At 41.4% G+C, this 16,484-nt stretch overlaps 1 protein-coding gene and 1 long non-coding RNA gene across 3 annotated transcripts in view; both read right to left on the bottom strand.

Moving 5' to 3' along the window:
* UNC79 (unc-79 homolog, NALCN channel complex subunit) overlaps positions 1-3,649 on the bottom strand; it is a 100,071-nt gene extending 96,422 nt beyond the window's left edge. The window contains exon 1 of the mRNA XM_019615848.1: positions 3,612-3,649. The gene's annotated coding sequence lies outside the window, so the exon portion shown is untranslated. The remainder of the gene's footprint in view (positions 1-3,611) is intronic.
* Positions 3,650-7,658: 4,009 nt separating this feature from the next.
* Positions 7,659-10,828, bottom strand: LOC109368029. Of its 2 annotated transcripts, XR_002115671.1 has the most exons (3): positions 10,449-10,828; positions 9,812-9,950; positions 7,659-8,868 (listed from the first exon to the last, which is right to left on the bottom strand). It is a non-coding gene; the product is annotated as an uncharacterized LOC109368029 (long non-coding RNA). The 2 variants fall into 2 exon arrangements; XR_002115670.2 differs by lacking the exon at positions 10,449-10,828 and having other exon boundaries at positions 9,812-10,371.
* Positions 10,829-16,484: the final 5,656 nt, after the last annotated feature.

Raw genomic sequence — 16,484 nt, 5'->3', positions numbered from 1 at the left:
AGCGGGCGGGGACGGGGCGGGAACGGAGCGAGCTCTTAAAGGGAACCTGCCTGGAGCCGCCTCGCTGCCCGCCTCAGGGGGGCAGCACTGAGGTACCCGCCCCGGGTGGATGCTTCGAAGGGGCTGCGCGCCGGGCGTCCTAAGGAGCCCCCAGGAAAGGGGTGGTGGGGCTCTGGTGGTGTTTGGGGGCTGCCTCGGGGCCACGGGTAGCAGCTCCTTCTCATCACAGATTCATACCAAGATCATCTAGTCCAACTATCACATCAACCTGTGCTGTGACCACTCTAAACCGTGTCCCTCAGTACCACATCTGTACATTTTTTGAACATCTCCAGGGATGGTGACTCCATCACCTCCCTGGGCAGCCTGTGCCGGTATCTCACCATTCTTTCTGAGAAGAAAGATCTCCCTGTACCCAGCCTGACCCTTCCCAGGTGCAACCTAAGGCCACTACCTCTCACCTTATCTTTGTTGCCTGGGAGAAGAGGCCCTCCACATTCTAAATAAATGAGCTGCACTGCAGACACACCTGTGTTTTCCAACCAAATCCTGCCCCACGGTCCTTCCAGATTCACAATGAATTGTTTCTTTCCTTCTAAATTTTCAGGAGGATATCAGCAATGCCTATAGACTCCTGCCATGGGAAAATATGGAACACCTTGGGTTGGAAAGAACCTTAAAGATCATCCAATTCCAACCCCCTGCGGTGGGCAGGGACACCATAACCTCATCATTAAACTTAAAGAAATTGCATTTAAAGAAGTGGGAAAGGAAACAAATACATTTCACTTTTTCCTGGTGGAAAAAAAAATTGAGGGAAATTGAAACAATAACTATCATTTTTCAGGGTGAGGAATACATGAAATTTAGTGGGCACACAAATTCATGGACATGTGTTCATCCAACTCCAGTTTGAACAGCTGAAGGTGGTATACAGATTAGGAATGCTGTAGTCCATGGCTGTATCCAGTAGTTCAACTTCAGAAGAGTGCTCAGCACCTGTGCTTTGCAGGAGTCAGCAGGTACCATTAGGCAGGCTTCTGGATCTTGACAAGCAATACTGTTGCAGTATAACCTCCCCAAAGGGATGAACTGGATGAGCAGCCAAAGAGAACAGTGCCAGATAAGCGGAGGAGCATAGGTCCATGTTCTGGTTCATCATGCAAGCAGTGCCTCCCAGTTCCTGCTGCCCAGATTGGAGAATGATACACATTCTGTGACAGGAACAGCAGTGAAGGGGCAGATGCTGTTCGCTGATGTTTAACAGGTTGACTCCCCCCCCCCCCCTCAGTGATCTTCTAAAAATACTGAACATACAAGATTTTTTCCAACACCACTCAGAGCTCTTAATGCCTTTTCCTGGGGCCATCTCAGCCTTCATGCAGTCCTTCCCACACTCCCTGCTGTTGCAAGACCCCAAGAGAGAGGAGCCAACTTTAACTACTACCAGTGGCTGCTATGAACATGTAGTGGAACTGGATGGCAACTGAAGGGCAAGTTAACTGGGAAAGAAGCTGTCTCTGGTTGATTGAGTAGTACTTCACAAAAGCAAAGAGCACTGCAGTTTTCCCACATGAGCTTTGCTCTTTCTTCTTGCTGAGCTTGCTGCAAGATTTCTATGTTACCACCTGGGCAGCAGAGGTGAGGCAGAGATTGCTTACACTTCACTCTTTTATTGGACACTGACATGTGATATCAAAACCTGCTGAAGTCAATGAGAGCTTTCCTATTTATTTCTTGTAATGAAGTGCCCGAGAAGGTCATGTGGAGCTACAAGCCTCCCTTCCCCAAGAATATCAGTGATGAAAATGGAGACTTTCAGACTTCACAGAAATATGCTGTTGAATTCAGGTTTCATCTTTATCTTGAATTTCTGTCTGTTGTTGCAACAGATCATGCTAAAGTGTTCTGCCACTCATTACAGAACAATAGGGATCTCTTCACTGATAGGAACTGAGCTCCCATGGGTATCCCTTAAAATATACCAAGTGTTCACATACCACAGTGGTGAGCCTCCTAAACCATTCAGCTTGACAAAGCAGGAGTACACTGAGGAAGTATTAATCCCATTTCTCATGCAAAATATTTATTTGGCTTAAGTGCCTGAAAATTGGAGGTTTGCCTGCATTTACTGAGCAAGACTCTACAGTTCAGCATGTAACTCAGGTATATGGGAACAGATTTATTGCTCATGAGTTCTTTGTACACGCCTAAGCCCCACAGTGTATTTGGTTTTCGAGGATTATTTGCCCGTCATTTCTCCAGAGACCAAGGTAAGGCTGCAGTCCTTCAACTTCCTAGATCCTTCTGCTTGCCCTTCTGAAATTAGGAGTGACATTCTTCCACTTTCACTTCTCAGGGCTCTCCCCGAGTTCCCTTGCTCTTTTAAAGAGCAGTCAAAAGCAGTCTCACAATGACAGTGGCTACTCACAGCACTGAGCGTGCATTCCTCTAGTTCTCATGGACTTACGTATGCCTGACCTGATTCTCTCCTTCTTAAGAGTAGGTCCTTTGTTCTATAATTTCACACTGGCCTCAGAGCCTTGGATTCCCTATAAAAAAAAGGCTAAAGTGAAGAAGACATTGAGTATTTCAGCCTTTTTCACGTCCTTCATCACCAGATCCCCTATCCCATTTTTCTTAGCCTTCTTTTTACTGAGTTCTTCTGATTGTTCTTTATTTTCCCTCACCAGATTCAGCTCCTGGTGAGCTCTGCTTTTCTTAATTCCATCCATCTCTTCACACTCAGACATTCCTGCAAACTGTTTCTCTATTCCTTACAGGTCACCTACCCTTGCTCTCACCTCTTGTACATTTCCTCTTTACATTTGGCTTTTGTCAGAAACACGTCTTCCATCCACACAAGCCTCCATTGACCTACGTTTGACTTCATGTTAGGAGGGACTGTTCTTGAGCATGAAGGAGGTAATTGCTGACAATCAGCCAGCTGGATGTCTGGATATTAAGGTGACACAGTATATTTGAGAGAGCTACAAAACACACCTACATCTTACAGAGGAAATAGTTACAGACCACAGGTTTTTTCCACTAACATAAGAGACTTAGTTTTCACATTTCCTTCTACTGCTCCTTTTGTAGAGTAAGGCAAATAAGATTTGGAATGGATGGGGAGCTTACTGCCTCTGTGGATTTTACTGTTTTTGTAAAATTGTTTGTCATAACAGCATGAATTGCAGTGGCAACATAATTCAGGAACAAAATAGCATATAATTTTTAAATTAACATACAACGAAATACTGTAAGAAGTCTTCCAGACATGAACTGTCCCTGAACAGAGACATAAAGTGTAGATTTTGGTATTAATCACTGAGATCAAGAAGTCTACTATTAGAAAGGTAATCTTTTTGATTTTTTTTAAATCCTTTTGAAAAATATGAAATTGTAAGCTCTCCTACCACCAACTGCATACAGAAAATTTCTTAAGTTGTTCATAAATTAATGAATACATGTATATAAATACATCTATTTATGCATCTGTCTATATGTATGTGTATAATCAGTGAATATAAAGATGTTATAATTCTGAAATAAACAAGAGAGTTTGGCTAAGCAGGTTATAATAACAAAAAGAAAATAGATAGAAAGCTTACCTGCATCCTGGGCTTGCTGCAAAACTCCAGAGAAGGGATCGCCAGAAAAGATCCTTTCCCACTGGCAGTCAGCTCTTAAATGGGTCTAGGAGAGGTGCAACCAGGCTCCACCCCTTCTGGCAGCACAGGTGAATTGCCTTCACCTGTGCTCCTGTGGCTGACTCACTGCTTACCTCAGGTGATCAATCAGAGGTTCAGGTCATGATTCAGTAGTTCCCATACAATATGTATATGTTTATATACATTTACATGTGTTTGTAAACAGATAAGATCACTGTTACCAATTCTTGATACATTCCCATGATGTTTTCCTTAAAGGCTCAGGGTCTTGATCAGGGAATTACATCAATCTCTATTTGAATTTTAAGTATGAGGCAATTCTTACTTATCGCGTTTAGAAACTCAAAGTATAAGCATTGTTCAAAACAAATGAGCATTTAAACTGGTAGGGAAGAATTTAAATGCTTCACAAGCTTTATCAAACAACACAACACAAAACAAAACTTTCAGTTCAATTTACTGTAAGCCAGTATCCCAATTTTTGGGGGTTTGCTCACCAGATCTGGCATGAGGTTATCATGAACTGCATTGTGATGGGGTTATTAAGGCCCATAGCAGAGGTGAGAAAGCAGGGGATGTCTCAGTCTCTTGCTTTAATCACTACAGGCCACTGAAGGCTCTGTCATGAAATGGAGGAGAGGAGGGAGAAGAATCTGACTGATGAGCCAGTAGCAATCCCAATAACAGAAGTAAAATATAACAACTCCACTGGAGCAGAGATAGGACAGGATGAGGTTCTTTTGCCTTAGGGCTTTTCAACCTGCACGCTGCTCTCTGGGTATCCAGCACTACCCCCATGTTAACCAGCCCAGATGCCAGGTGCTGGCATGGAAACAGGAGGCCCTGAACAGGTCTTCCCCCCATCAGATTCAAACAGCAGATGGAGTCCCTCAGGCTCAGACATGTGCATTTGACAGCAAGAGTTAGACCACACTAAATTTAATTTGTCCCTAAATCTTTGCTCTCTGTAAGCATTAATCTTCGTGAATGATGGTAAAATAGATTATCGCTAGAGGAAAAAGTCTATCTGAGATTAAACTGAACCATTAGGCTCAAATCAGACATGCTACATCACGTATGCTGGTTGACACAGGATGATTTCTGGAGCTGTTCCTCAAGGCTCAGACACCTGGGCTAACTGGCATCAGCCAGGATACAGCACATGGGACAGGAACCTCTTCTCCTTCACAGAAAATCATGTCTATGAACAAAAGCAAGAGAGTTTGTACATCACCTCAGAGTTCAATCTTACTGACAGCTTGTTAAGTCTTTTCTTCTACAATGCTGAGAATTGATTTATTCCTAGGAGAAGAATATCCAGTCCTAGTCTCTGTGCTTAGACTGAAGAATACAAGGAAAACTTCCTTTCTTGTTTGCAGTGTTACTGACACAGAAAATATTCAACCAGACCTCCTGCTGTGGGAGAACAGGAATGTAGCTGCTCTGAGGAGGAAGCTGTAGTAGAAGGAAAGAAATCAGTAGTAGGATAGAAATGAGGATAGGATAGAATAATAGATGTTGGCAGTCATGGCAGAAGTGATTGTGATGTGTACAGAAGCTTGGCTGAAGCCACAAACATGTATCAGTTATGCCATCTGGCATGTGACAAATGCATTTCAGTCATCCCTGACTTGGGTTGATTTAAAGTGAGAGACTGAGTAGTAAAGAGCTCTGGGCCTCGCTATTTCCTCTGTGATCCCAACAGGGTAGCCAACTTGTGATGTTAGTATTTGTTCTTTTCCTCCCAAGGATAGAATAATTATTACTTTAGGGGAAAAATTATCATTAAGAAATGCAGTGGTTGTTTGGTTGTTTTAAAGGATATTTAATTTTCTTCTTATTCTGAGAATTACTTCAATTAACTGTATGGATGTTAGATTTGTCTGTATCAGTCACTGTAAAAACAATCTAATAAATGCCCTCAATTTCTCTTCTAGAGTAATCTCATTAGCCTCTAAATGAACAAAATACTTAATTTGTTGCCATAGCAGTGAAATTTAGAGAAATAAGCGGTGACCTGCATAGAGAACCAGAACAAACCTGACAAACATGTACTGGGACTATTAAAAAAAATTAGAGATTTGGCTTTACTAACTTTAAGAAGCAAGGGGAAATTTGTACCAACCTGGTTGAATTAGACGTCTCTCCAATACCTTGCATTTTTTAATTATCTATAATCCCACACTAGTGCAGAATTGTCTACATTAACTACCTGCATTGCTAAAGTAAAAAGACAGTGTAGTGTTAGGAATTAGAAAGACAAGCATCAAAAAATAACCTTCTTAAACCTATCAAGGCATCACGGTCCAAAGGATAAGACAACTACATGGAAGACAAGGAACTCAGACCACAGCTTTTAGTTTGCTTTAGTATTTCTGAACTTAGGTAAAAACTTTTGGGAAAAGGCTCTGCTGTGCGAAGCCAGTGACAAATAGCAAAAAAAAAAAGGTGTGAGGTTTTCCAGGAAGGAGGTGGTGAAAAAAAATACGTGATATTGAACACTACTGTGTTCAATACTGTGATCATCAGCATTTTGCTGTGTGGGGTCCCTCTGTACCACGTTTGTGATCCATGCCAAAGTGCAAGTCTCAGCCCAGAGACAACTAGTGTTGACTTATGTTACTTATGTCCATAAAGGCTGGCTTCCCAGCCAGTTTCAAGTCAGCTCAGTAGTGTCTCCTCCAAATGATGACACCAGATTTGCTTGTCCAGACAGGAGTCCAGGAGTTACATATAATGAAGTGAAGGGAGGATTATCAGAGGCAGGAGCCTTGGTGTGAAACAAGAATTTAACTAAATTGACAGATTAAGGGCACCCTTAGAGCAGCCTGTAGGAAAGCTGCTGCACTTTAGATAGGTATGTCCTTATTTTTCTAATCTGTAGGCCCTTAAAAATATTCAAGTGGACATGCTGTGCAATCTATAAAGCAAATTAAAGTCTACTGACTGTTGGATGATATACTCTAGCTACTTTTTGCAGACCCAGTGAGTCTGAATACCACCAATTCTCTTAAATTAATAGAGTGAGCTCATGCAGAGTATCCATTCCTGAGAAGAGGCAATACGGTGGCTGAGAAGCGTCATGGTCACTTCTCTTTCTACTATCTCAGATCTATGATGAGTATTTAACATAAATATGCACTGCAACATATAACTGTTACCATGAGCCAAATATCCCAACATTTAATTCAACACAAACCCATTTGTCTTAGTAGGAATTACTGTCATTATGCTCCTATTTCAGTGGCTGATTTATTCTCATGTATGCATTACCTGTGTGCCTACTTGTAGCAAGTTGAAAGCTAGCGTTGGTACAGCTGAGAGAAGTGCAAGCCCTTGGTGTAGATACATGAGGAGAAACAAAGCAGGGACTCTTCTTCCAGCAGGCTGCTTCCACCTACACCCAGCCTGCTGCACCAACCTAGCCCCCCATTAGGGACAACACGATCTTGGACAAGCACTTTATGCTTGGTACTCTCCTTTGGTACTATTACAGGAGTGTGACTCTGGTCTCTCTTTGCATAGCTCTCTTCTTATGCCTGCTCACAAAGCATAGCACAACTGGGAGAGTCCTGAGCTAGCAGGAAGCCCCAGCACTGTGATTTGAAATTCATCAGCATGTGAAGCCCATAAGTGAAGAGGTGTGCACCAAAAAAGCATTATTTTAAAATAGCTGTGAAATATAATCCACATTGCTTTTAGGAAAAAAAGTGCTTGAAATGAACTGGAAGCTTGGGGGGGGGGGGGAAGTATGTACAAAGAATACTTATATTTCAAGCAGTCCCTTAGGTAAGGAGGTTCTAAAAATCATTCCTGCTTCAATATAAATATCCCTACGTACTTACACTGCCAGATGTGATACACTGGATGACCTTTTTATCACATCTCATCTAATGCAATTCTCCTGCGTCATTCACACTCATTACTCACTACAACCAGGCAAACTCACTATTCATTACCATAATAAAAAGAGACGAGTACAGCAGCTGAAAGATGATGTGTCTTACTGATTTATTTAGCTATCACCAGGTGAGACATGGATGACAAAATTGGGTGCAGGACAAGCAGGCGCACAGAAATGTGCAAAACGCTTTTTTACGAAAGATTCTGCAGAACAGCCTAATTGATGTCAGTGATATATTCATGGCATGCGAGAGCAGTGTTTCGCAAAGAGTCGCCCGGCTTCACTTCAGTTACTGGCATGGATTTTTCCCTGGATAGGCCCTTATCCAAAACTCATTAAAATCTGTAGGAAAGTTTCCAAATGCATTTCTGGGCCTCAGATCAAGATGTTGGATTTACTGACAAAGCTACAGGTTTGGGAGGAAAAAAAAGACACCACTTTCACATCTTGTTAAATTTCAGGCATCTCAAAAGGTTAACATCACAAATTTTTTTGCAAAGCAGACATGAAACCATTATTCCTTTGTAACACAACATGACATGACTGATACAACTTATGTTTATTTGATACATAGTCTAGATTTCAAAGTATTATCATTTTAATCATCTTAAACAGCAAACGTGGCAAAATCTTTCAAATATCACAAATTTAAATGAACAAATTGAAAACAAATTCCTGCATTTGACAATCGTTACCAACAGAAAAATATTTATCATGGTAGCAAATTAAATTGGGTGGGGGACACCAAAAAAATACGTCTAAAGGTCAGAGATAAAAGTTTCAAGATAATTGTCTTAAACTCTTCTGTTTGAGATGAGTATAAATGAAAGTACTATAAACATCATTCTTCTGTATTTTCTCTCAGCTGTTAAGCAGAAGAAGGGAACCACCGCTACTTTGTCTCAGTGCACCTTTAACATCAGGATCTACATCTACAGTATCTGCAAATGTATACAGCCTTCTGCTCAGTGTGACCTGTCCCACAGGACTAATCACAGCATGTGAATGCACAGTTTTGCAGTCATTTTCTCTATGTGGACCTTTTTTATTTTTCATTCAGAAGCAACACATAAAACTTGAACTCATTTTTCAGTCAATTTGTTTAAAACTGGCCCTCAAGTCCCTGTGTTCTCCCCTTCAAGAGATTCCAAGTCAGGTGCTTACCACAGCTTCCAGATCTTAATTTTGAAGGGATGTTTTTTATTCCATTTTATAGCTTGGAAGGTGGTACAGGAACCATCCAGCCGGTCCAAGAACTGTCAGTGAAAATGCTGAGAATCCAATGATTGTCTCCTAAATGAAAAAGAAATACAGTTAAATAAAGCTAAAAAAACTGGAGATCTTCCAGGGTAAGCAGCCCATTGCCAACCAAATTATGGGATATTATTGAGCTTCTGCATCTATATTTGCACAGATGTGATGATTGCAGAGGAAAAATAATCCACAGAGGATTATTTTGTATGTTTGAACTAGAAGCATAGTAATCCGTGTCAGTTGAAAAAAAAATTGTTTATTCCACACCATGCACAAGCACAGATACACAAGGTGCAGTTAAAAGCATTCAGAAGAGGTGTCAGGTCTTCCATTTTCCTACAGAGTTGATACATTTTGTGCCTACTTATTGGGTATTTTATGCACATAATCCTTATTGAAGCAGTACTATTTGCTTGATTGTTCCTGTAGCATAGCTTCCTACCAGTCGTATATGAGAACTCTGGGCACCTACTAATACTGGGAGATAGTAGAGCAGAGAATTGCTGCTGAAGATTTAATAATTAATTAAATGTCTTCCATAGTCTCAGGGTACTTCTGCCAAAAAGTATAATCAAGGCTCATAAAGGGAAATACAGAATCACAATTTTAGTTGTAAGGGACCTTAAAGGTCATCTAGTCCAAATCCACTGCAATGAGCAGGAACACCTACAGCTAGAGAGCTGTAAATGAGCTCTCCACAGAGACAGGGTTTTGTCACATGTCTCTCTGTAGGATGCTGTGAGAGTATCCCCGTTCTACCAGAATGGAACTTGCTGTCCAGGAGGTGGTGAGAGAAGATACTTTGTGAGTGTAGAGAAGTCCCTGGGAAGATTCTGGGCTTCTAGTAAGGGTGTGGGGCAGGTCTGAACAAAACCTATGTTGTCCTCACAGGAAAGAGCAGCAAGAGGAAGCTCTTCAGAAAAGACTGAGCCTTAGCTCAAGCTATCTGTGAAGAAAAGAAGTGAGGGCACAGGGTACTTACCACCGGTCCCACTTTCCCCTCTGGTGGAGAGCTTTGGATGCTGCGGCCACTCCAGCGGACAGGCCTGAGGCGGAAGAGCAGAGATGTGTGGTGCATTGCCCGGACCATTGCTTTATCTCAGAAAGCAGCGTGGGGAATCCTGGGAAGGAAGCAACTACTGCTGTGAGAAGCTTCACAGTCCTTTCCTATTTTCTACTGCTCAAAGTCTGTAGGATGCTGAGTAGCGTTCAGTCCCACTTGACAGTCAAGCGCCTTGTTTTTAAATTGGATGCATAAAGCACCAACATAAGCCAGACTACAACAGGCAGCAGGTACCCTGTGGTCAGCAGCAGCAGTGTGTGCGTGCTGCTGGGTGGGAAGGAAACGCTCCAGATCATGCAGGCACCTCCTACAGCTCAGTGATAGGGAGGTGTCTGCCTGCTACTGTTGCTGCACGAAATGGGGAGAAATGCTGGTCTTCACATCCATGAGGACCTTAACACCCTCCTTTTCCCCATTATCACTGAGGTTATTTGCACAGCAAACTATATGCTCTGAAATTCCCATGTACCCACACTTGTCATTCATCTATCACCTTCAGTCTGACCAACAAAGACCACTCCCTACCCCCACTGAAATACCTTCCTTCACATCTTACCCAAAATGTTGCTGGTCCAGGTGCACTGAGCAGTCGAGCAGCCTGCTGGGCTTCCAGGCTTCCACAGCAGGGAAAGATCACCTGCCTTCATACAGCCACCTGCCCAGGTCCAGCACCTGTCAGCGTGTGTGACAGAGTGGGAAGCAGGAGAGAAACAATGCCACCAGCATTACTCACAGGGGCTATTTGAGAAGTGGCTGTGCAGGGATACATGCCCGCTGTGCTCTCAGAGTCATGGTGGTAGCACTAGATCCAAGTTGAGGAGCTGTTAGCCCAGATCTGTGCTAATTTGACAACTCAGCTTGCAGCTGGAGGTGGTGTGCAACCGGTCAGCTTCCACCAGCAGCAATCAGGCAATCAGCAGTCTAAGCATATCTGTGTAAAACGTGCTTCTTTTACATGCAGTGGCTGAGAGGCACAAAAGCAAATAACTCTCCTCTCTGCTACAGTGTACTATTTCTATTCCAACTATTTTTTATAGATGAAATCTGTTTCCTACATGCAGACACGGAAATTTTCATTCAGTTTAATAAGTGCGCAATGCGTTAAATTCTCTATTCATTTGACTAAATACAGTTTATTAATTTCTTCTGTTCTTTCTTTCGCCTTCAATTTCCAAAGCTTGCAGCAGACAACTGTCATCCTTCTTCAGGTTTTCACCAAAATACATCCTCAGAGCTCACTTCCAAGGCAGCCAGCAGCGCGGTGGTGGTGGTGAGAGCCTCAGCTTGAGTTTTTTGACAACATGCAGAATATGTTAGCAAGGTGTGAAGAGCAAAGAGTTGGCAGTCTACACAAACAAACAATACTGAATCCCTGATTGAGCAGACACGGCTGGTGTGAATATTATCAGTTCTGGGGTTTTGTTATCTCGGTACATTTCCTTGCTTAATTTTATGGAGGAAGAAACAAAAGGTTTTATTCCTGTAAATCCTCCCCATTCACTGAATGTCTTACCTGAGAAAAACAGGTAGAGAATTTGTCTATAAATAAATATCTGAGAGGCATGTGTAAAGTAACTAGGGAGCAAAAGACCAATTTGCACTCAAAAGCTGTGGTGATATCAGATAAACATGCAACAAATAGCGCAAATCAATCAAAACTCCTGAGCCATTCTCTCTAACATGAAGAGGTTTTGCTAGGTATATACTCTTGACCTTTTTAAAATAGCAGTTGTCAGGTTCTTCTATTCATCTGGCGTTCACATTTTCTACATGGAAAGTGTACTTTTGTCTGTAGCTGTGATAAGAGGTTATATAAACTGAGATCTTTGTCTTCCAGCTATCTACCTGCACAAACCTCACCAGAATTACTTGACCTTACCAAACTTTGCAATTGTTTTCCGGATCTCTAAAGGTTCACTAGAAAATGAGACAATCCCATTTCTCTAGCTAACCTTCAGACTGCCCAGCTGTACAGTCCAAGCCAATCTTACCACTACTGTAGACCTTTGCACACCATAGTGCTGCATCCTGGCAGTTGTACATTTTTACACAGCAGTGGATAGCATATAACAGGCTTTCCCTAAAAAAGGCTCTGCTTTCCCTAAAAAAGGCTCTTGACTCAGCACTGGCCCTTCCCCTTTTCAATTGCTCTAAGTCTCACTGGCTGCTACAGGCTCACCTGTAATTCTGCTTGCATTGTCAGATCTCCATATAGCACATACATGCAGCTTTTGAACTGAGTTTTCCCACAGTATACTTAGATTTGTAAAGCCTTTTGCCATTCCTAAGTTTGTTATTTCTACCTTCAGGAGCAGGAGGACTTTCAGGCTCTTCTGGCCGGCTCCAATTATCCAGCAGCCCTCTTTCTACTAACTTAAAAACATATCTCTATTTTTCTGGTCCCATAGGACAGCTCCTTCGTTCTTTTTGTATTTAAAGAGTATTTGCTCTTTAGACTGCAACCATTGGGATCATTCAACTCTAAGTTACTGAGGTTCTTTCTTACACATTCACAACCAGGACCACTTCCTGACAGGTAGCTGGGAGGTCAGAGCACAGGTGGTACCATACCCAACAGTGTGCCCGCAAAGCGCTTCCACAAGACACCCTCAGTACAGAACTAACCCTCTGGTGCTGGAGTTCATTTTCTCCTTCCTCTGCTACTCGCGGAAAGCTGCGGATAACTGCATAAAGCTGTTTGAACAGTTTTACGTCAGCATGAAGCCCTGTGTTTATTTTATTTAAAAAACTGAAGCAGGTGTGCAGGATGTTAATGCTTATTTGTATTTTCCACTGTACTCAGTTTCAGAATATCACTTGAGGGAAGAAAACCTGCTGCACAGATAATTTTTAACTGCTTTGGACATTGAAACTGAAATCCTTATGTCAAAGAGAATGAAGATTTATTATTGCTTACAGGAAATCGTGACACAGAGGATCAACTAAATTCCCCAACCTTGGAGGTGAACATTATGAAAGAGCCAGAAAATGGATCATTCTGAGCTAAATTCAGCACCAACGCCTTCCAGACTGTCCCTTCTCCCTGCAACTTTCATGGGCAATCAAATCACTGTAGTGTGCAATCACAACATGTTGCTACCCCTTTCAATAGGTCAAGTGCCTTACTAGACTGGGTCAGAATTACAACCCATGTTGATATTTAACTGAAAAAGCAGTCTTCAGGACTTCTTATCACCAATCTTCAGGATGGCAGGTTTTTCACTCCTTGCAAAATATAATGTGTAATGACCTCATTGGAGAGAGACTTCTCAATTCTTTTTAGTATTTTTTTTTTCTGGTTTATTGATCTTTAGTAAGATTCTCCCAAATAAAATCCTTGCTACTGTATCTGAAAGCCTATTTCTGTCTTTGCTATTTCACAGATGAAAACATTTCAATTGCACTGAACCAGTTCCCGAACTGTTGCTATGATAAAACATTAAAGATGCTTCAAAAAACAGAGGAATTTCAAAATAGGTCTTACAGCAATGTAAATTTAGAACAGTTGTACTCATAGTGAGTGGTATTTAATCAGTAAAACTGATTAAATGATAAAACTTAAACATCATTTTAAATAGAAGGAATTGTAATTATGTTGGTGGGATTTTTGATGGTTTTTGTTTGCTTGCTTTATTTTGATTTAATGAGAAAAATTACAGCAAGGCCAACTTCTAAAGCTTCAGCTTTCTTACTGCAAATTTTGTAAATGGAACCAAATCAATTCTATTTCTACTAGTAAGACACTCCAGAACATCTAACCTCAATGAAATGTAATACATTTGATACTTATAAATGTGTCTGCTGCCAATAATATTCTTTTTTTTTTTTTTTTGTCATAAATTGCAGATCAGTAAAAAGAAGAATAAGAATATAAAGGAGTTTGTGTTGATTTTCCTCTTAGCTACTTCTTCAAATACAGAACAACACCTGCTCCAGCTTGCAAATAGGAACTATTCTGAAGTCTATTTCTAGGCAAGATTCAATCTAGATGCATTTTAACGTAAATTCATGACTTTTCATTCTGAGATTTGTTGAAACTCTTGTTTCACCCACAGAGGCTCTTAGAAAGTTTTCTGGGAAAAATGCTGAAAATGATTTTATGAATGCAGCAATGTTACTTGGCCACATTGACTCCCAACCTACCTAAACATAGAATCATAGAATCATAGACTCACCAAGGTTGGAAAAGTCCTCTAAGGTCATCCAGTCCAACCATCCACCTATCACCAATATTTCCCACTAAACCTTGTCCCTCAGTACAACATCTAAACATTTCTTGAACACCTCCAAGGTCTGTGACTCCACTACCTCCCCGGGCAGCCTGTTCTAGCACCTGACCACTCTCTCAGAGAAGAAGTATTTCCTAAGATCCAACGTGAATCTCCCCTAGTGCAACTTGAGGCCATAATGCCACTACACATGGGTCACCTGGATCTCTTCAAGCCATGACCTGGGCTTTTCAATGCCGATACTGCCACCTGGGGTCTGTAGAGCTGAGGCTCATTCCAGTTTTTAACTAGAAGAGCTCATTAAATTTGTTTGTTCCTGAATTACAGGAGCGTGTGAGAGAAAGGAACCAGGTGCTGCAATCAGATGCTGCATAATCCAAAATACACCTTGTTCAAGAGCATTTCCAAAGCACACTAAATAACACTCAATTCATCCTTACATTTGAATTTAAAAAGAAGGAAAGAAAGAAAGAAACAGTAAGTGTATACGTATGTACATACAGAGAGAAAATATGCACTTGATTTTGTCTCCATATTATCATGAGAATGATGCAGGTGTCACTGACATAAAGAAACAATGGCTCTGGCTGCAGAGAGTTATAAATGCTGAGGAGGAGAGGAGATGAGAGGTAGAGGAAAGCAGTGAGAGACCTTGACATCGGAGCCCACTGCTTTGATTCCTATTCTCAAATCCATTTGATTTGAGGAATACAATTAATGGCATATGGAGAAGTCATTCTGTGTCAGTGTCTCACAAAGACCACTGTCAAAGTTTTCCCTTTGACCTTCAGGTACTACAGAAATTGTGAAGCTGCCCTTCCTGTGATTCAGAGCCTGACCACCGAAATCTAAGTGTTTAGGATGAGTTCATGACCAGTTGTCGGAAATTAATTCCACATCCCAAATTGCACTCATGACAATACACAGGCTGAGGAGCAATTAGGATCAGCCCTCTCACTGTGAGCCTATACAAAGGGAGAAAGAACTGAATTACTCGTATCATCATATACAGAATAATAACTTTCACAGAGCATAGGAGATAAAAGGTAACAGAGAGGAAAGCAGGTTTGAGAGAACGTCCCTGATGTATATCTTAAGGGCAGTAAGATGTCATATACTTAGATCAAGAGCAAAGCATTTTAAAATGGGCAACATTCTTGAAAGTTTTGAATGAATGCACTAACAAGGAAAACTCCACAAAGCTAATAAGGGCCTAGTTGTCTCCTCCTAGGTAAGTCCTAGTGATTACAACACAGGAACACAGAGAAAGTTTTGTATGTTGTTGCCTAAAGTTCATTAAAATTGTGTACTAGTTTGGGCAGGGTTAGGGCTAATTTTGTTCGCAGTCACTGCTGCAGTGCTTTGTTTTGAATTTTTGACAAAAGGAGTGTTGATGACATACCAATATTTCAGTTGTTGCTGAACAGGACCAAGGCCTACAGAGTCCCATCGCTAAATAATGTCCCTTGGTGCCACATCCACGCATCCCTTGAATACCTGCAGGAATGACAACTGCACCACTTTCCTGGGCAGGCTGCTCTAAAGCTTGATCATCATCTAGCTTTTTATACTGTCTTTGTTTAATAATCCTAAGGTAATTTTTTGCGTATACAGCTTTGCTTTCCTTGCAACTTAAACCTTTGATAGTCTTCAAGACCCATTTCCCACTGTAGATGGCACTAAATCATTGCACAACATAAAGCAGACTCACACCTAAATCTGCTTGGGTATATAGTGACTTTGCTCTGTTTATTCTCCGAAAGGATTTTTTTCCCACTCTAGTAAGTAGCATGAAAAGCAACAGAAACCTTCCTTCAACCAGAGATGGAAATATTCTTTGCTATACTTTTCTGACATACACATACAACATGTTTGTTCTCGGAGGTCAGGTCATACAGTCACCTGGAGGAAAAGCTGGAATACAGAGATGACTCGATGTCTAGTATTCCTCCCTCTGCCTTGGCACACCTGAATGCCAGCAAAATTGCGATTCAAAGTCTGATCCTAGGAATGATCTGGTTCTGTAAGACTGGTCTCGAAGGCACTGAGGAACTGGCAGGCAGTCTCACAGGCAGGAGTGTGAATGTGGCTGCTGGGTCAGAGCAGAGGTAATTACAATAGATGCTGTTCTCTTTTTCAGGCTGTAGCTGTTTCAGTAAAAAGAAACTACTTTTGAAGAAGGCTGAATATTTGGTAAGCCCTTCCATCAGATATTTTTGTATACACTAAGGACCCAAACTGTCTGCTACCTCTCTTTACTATCACAAAGTTAATCAATACATTGCTAAAACTGGTAGAAACAATTAAATTCTTCAAAAGCATTGAAATTCCTCTGGAGATATATTCTACTTTTAATAAAGGAC

The sequence above is a fragment of the Meleagris gallopavo genome, chromosome 5 (assembly GCF_000146605.3).
Source record: "Meleagris gallopavo isolate NT-WF06-2002-E0010 breed Aviagen turkey brand Nicholas breeding stock chromosome 5, Turkey_5.1, whole genome shotgun sequence".
Classification (NCBI taxonomy): Eukaryota; Metazoa; Chordata; class Aves; order Galliformes; family Phasianidae; genus Meleagris; species Meleagris gallopavo.
Note: the sequence above shows the minus strand (reverse complement) of the source record. Positions and strands in the feature narration are given on the sequence as shown.